The sequence below is a fragment of the Populus alba genome, chromosome 19 (genome assembly GCF_005239225.2).
Source record: "Populus alba chromosome 19, ASM523922v2, whole genome shotgun sequence".
Lineage (NCBI taxonomy): Eukaryota > Viridiplantae > Streptophyta > Magnoliopsida > Malpighiales > Salicaceae > Populus > Populus alba.
Genome location: NC_133302.1, coordinates 21,941,196 through 21,945,864, shown reverse-complemented (window position 1 = coordinate 21,945,864; position 4,669 = coordinate 21,941,196). Strand labels below are relative to the sequence as shown.

General features: G+C 32.8%; 1 pseudogene; it reads right to left on the bottom strand.

The window, feature by feature from the left end:
- Positions 1-394: 394 nt before the first annotated feature.
- Positions 395-2,153, bottom strand: LOC118034417 (protein NUCLEAR FUSION DEFECTIVE 4-like; annotated as a pseudogene).
- Between the last annotated feature and the right edge of the window lie 2,516 nt (positions 2,154-4,669).

The window sequence follows — 4,669 nt, the reverse complement described above, 5'->3', positions numbered from 1 at the left end:
AATTTTAATTAGTTTAATCGGTTTTTTTTCATGATTTGATTTTTTAAAATACAAAAATTAAAAAAAAAAAGATAATATAAAATTAAAATATTTTTTAAAATACAAAAAATAAACAAACTCTAAAATAGAGGAGACTATACCCAAAAAAAAAAAACGACTACGATACTTTTTTTGCATATGGTGGACAAATTAACAATCAGGAAACTCAGGGCATAAAATAAATAGGACTTTTTAAATTTTGCAATCAAGAGCATCTTCCGTAAAGTCTTAAGAATGCATTTCTTGTATATATCTATAGTGTATTACAAAAAAATATCTTCTAAATACTAATTAGACAATTTTGATCCATTACATGAACTTAATTCGTTTTCAATTCCTTTTCTTATAGATTAATCTATCTACGCGAGAAGAACCTTCGCAAGCGAGCATACAGGACTAAAGCTAGAAAGGTGCCAAACAGACAAACTGAACCCCAGATGATAAAAGTGTTCCTGTAGCATTGCGTCCCCATGCACTTGCCATCTCCATCACCTTCCCTGTGATAAATAAGTGCAGCGGAGTAGCCAAAAACGAAGGACCCTATCGGGATATTGGCAACCACAACATTATGGTTGACACTGAAATTCCTAGGGCCGAAAAGCTCAGTTGTTGTTGAGACGGAAATGGAAGTGATCGCTCCGGTACAAACACCTATGATAGCGGTGCTGATGTAGAGGGAGATGCTTGTTGTGTTGAGAAGTAAGAAGAAAGCTCCTGCCATTGGAGCCATTAATGCTGCTATACAAGCTGCAGGTCTTGATATCAAATTATACCTAGTCCTGAACAAAAATTGAAATGAAGCCTTTAATCACCGGAAAACACATGGAGATTCTTGGTTTGCATGCACCAAGGGGAGGCGTATAGCACTGAATTAATAAATCTATGCTCTTTATGATTCTAGAAAAGAACAGGATGAAAATCTTTTCCCTTCGCCCAGATTTTGTAATATCAAACAAGACCTTAGAACAGAGAAATTATAGGTTGGATTACGTACCTTGACAAAAAGGAGTCCAATAAAGATGGCATGAGACGGCCGAAGAACCCAAACGAGGAAGATAAAGAAACTAGTGAAGACGTCCCTGAGAACCCACAAGACTCAGCTATTTGTCCCAAGTTGTTCGAATAAACTAGACCAAGTGTTGCACCAGAGAAATACACAAAGAAATACAACCAAAAATCAACTCTTTTTAACATCGACATCACCCCAATCTCCTCTTTCACACCCACCTCATTTTCCCTTCTATGATCATCGCCCTCTTCGATCCCACTCTCTATTCTCTCAACACGATCATCACCAACGTTCTTCTCCATATAAACCTTCTTGATCTCTCCATTTAACAACACTTCTCTGATTTTCTCTGCAATTGGAATTGCAAGTGGGGCTAACAGGAACACTGAGATACCAATTACATTGCCTAATGGAGGTAGCCTACTTGGTAAGGATCCCAAACTGCTGATAACAGCATAGATTCCTGTGGCTATAGCTATCGAAAACATGACTATGAACCCAGCTTTCATGTTCTTGCTTGTTCCAGCTTTAACATCCCTAACAAACGGTGCAGCCATCACACAAACTACTAAAGGTAATATGGAGTTGAGAAGGAGATAGGTTCCTGCTCTTTTATCGGGAGAAAAGAGCAAGGCATCAACAAGTACTGTGTAGAGTTTGGCACTTATTCCTTGATAGCTAGTGGTTAATCCTACAGAAACTTGGTGATCAGAAGGGAAGTTTTGGATGATAACAACATAACAAACGGTGTTGATCCAACAAATACTATTTCCTGCCAAAACAGTGAGCAGGAAAATATGGGCATAAGAAAGAGAAGAAATTTGGTGTGTTATGAAGAGATATTGCAAACCATAACCAAACCAAGAGTCGAACCAATCAAGAGAACTAGCCATAGTGGAAGGTATAGAGCAGCCATGCCAGACAAGAAACCAAATAGTTTCCCAGCATCCGAGGCAAACGAAAGGTTGTTTAGCTGAGCTTGAGACATAGAGAGGAGTTCTTTGAGCTGTGGGGAGTAAGCTGGAAAGGTTGTGTTTGTTCCATTGACAGACTGAAGCCATATGATAACCACTAGGGTTAGCCATTGAAGGGCGTTTGAAGACATCGCTATAGGTTTAAGGTTAATTAGAAATGGTTCGAAATTGGTCATTAATTTATAGGAGTGTGAATCTTGTAAATACATCTACGTACGCTGTATAACTGTACAGACACCGCCTGAAATGTGTTCATTAACGACCACTTGCCAAGGTAAACTTGCTGTATATATTATATCCATTCAACCTCGACAAGATCTTGTTCGAACTTTACCAGGTTTCTATGTTTGACATTGCACATTGTCATAAAAGACATGTTGAAAAAAAATGTTCATTTCTAGAAATTTCTTAAAAAAATATTATAAATAAAAATTAGTGCACTTTCTAGAATTTATTTTTAAAATATTATAAATAACTAGCCACTATCATAGTTAGACATGACAGCTAATCTATGCAACAAATTAGGAAGGTAGGGTTTAGTCCACTATCCAACTTGTAATCTACTCCAAGGATATATTAAAATTAATTTGAAAGACTCCATATAGTATTAGAACAATTCTAGGTTGGCAGCATACATCTCACACAACATAGCATGGTGCATCCAATGTCAAGATTGAAAGTTGAAAGATTTCATACGTACGGCATGTGAATCAACTAAAGATTAAAAAAAAAGAAGTTTGAGTGTATAATTTGTATTGTGGTAGTGGTTGTTTTTTAAGAAAAAAATTATTTTTTTAATATTAAAATGATCTAAAAACACAAAAAAATTATTTTTTTTATAAAAAACGCTTTCCAGCCACAAAAATAAATAAAGCCTAAATATACTCCAAACCTAAAATGGTAACATAGATAAAACACACCATTTTCTATTTTTATCATGCAAAACAAACCGTTAATTAACCCTATTTTAGCATGTGTGTATTTAATAATGCAGTGCATGATGTTCTTACAAAAAAAAAATTTAATTGAAAAAACATCAGAATGGTATTTTTATTATTATTATTATTTAATATTAATGCATCAAAATTATTAAAAATATCTTAAAATAATTATTTTAATTATTTTTTAAGTGAAAAATGATTTGAAAAACAATTTTTTAAAAAATTAACCACGTTAGCTTCCGTATCGAATTCAAACATTAAGCAGAAGAACAAATCAAAAACTAGATTACAACAAAAAGAAAAAAAAGAAAAAAGAAGTAAACACCTCACAGAAACATGCAACTAAACTTTTTGACCAAAAAAAACGAAGCAAGAATAAAAGCCGCAAGGTGGTATTTGGTCTCGAAGGTTGCTTGTTGAATTGCTTAGCTCTACATATTTGAGAGGGTGGCACTCTAGCTCTCTTGACCTCTTCTTATAGTAATAATTAGGTCCTTATCAAGGATAGTGGCGCAAGACAAGTCAGCTCATCTTCCGAATCGCTAGCCACTTACCACTAATCTCTAACTGCATTAACTATTATTAATTATACAAGGCTTTAAGACCCATCTTTGATTTTAGTTTTGGAATTAATGAGAAAAGCCTAGCTCCCATTTGTTTTACCGAAGAGAAGAAAGGGATTGAAATGGGAGAGAAGAAGAAAAGGAAGGATGAAAGATGAACTTGTAGTTTTATCACTATTTGTTTTTTGGATAATCATCGAGAGTATATTAAAAATATCATAAAACCAATAGCCAAAGTAAAATACATGATAAAAAAAAAAATACATCGTGAGAAAAAAAAAATTGACCTACTACAACTGAAACAAAAAGACTACCTAAGATTTCTTATTACACCATAACTTGATGTTATTAGAAGATTTTAAAAGGTCATTTTCTTTATAAGTAAAGTTTGAATCTAGAATATGCAATTAAATAGCAACCCGATGAAGGATGGTGAAGAAACAATCAAACAAGTTTTTTTTTTTCTGATGTAGTTCTATCACTATTGCTTTGCAAGAGAAATAAATAAGTTTGTCCACATGATAATGAAGTTAGATGGAGTCAAATTTTGCAAATTTTTTTCATTTATAAATTTATGAATGTTCCACTTTTACCACTACAGGTGGATCAAAATAAAATTGGCTATAATAAAAAAAATATTTAAGTTGAGATCTATTTGATATTGTTATTAAATTCAGCTGAGTGAGTTAACTTTGAAATATTTTTATTCGACTCTTTACTTAGCCCGGATTTAAAATTAAATAATAAAAAAACTGGTTTGATGTGACCTAGTTAACTTAGTCAGTCTAGAGACAACGAGGTTGATTGGTAAAAAAAACCTAGGAAAGAAGTTTAGGAGAAAAAAAAAAGATAAAATTAATAGGACAAAATCCTCCTGACTCAACTTCTTGCATAACCCGCACTTAATTTGATAACTATTAAGCATTATTAAGATTGAATAAAATATTAAAGAACCATTTTAATTTAAAATTTTTGTCTATCTAATGAAACCTCATTATAAAATTTTATAACATTTAATTTCTAAAACATAATACATGATAATATTATTTAGTTTGTCGGTTATATCAAGAAGCTTTTTTTTATTTCAAGTAGCTAGTATAGCTCACGTGTGTACTTACATATATTAGGTGAAATACATTCACA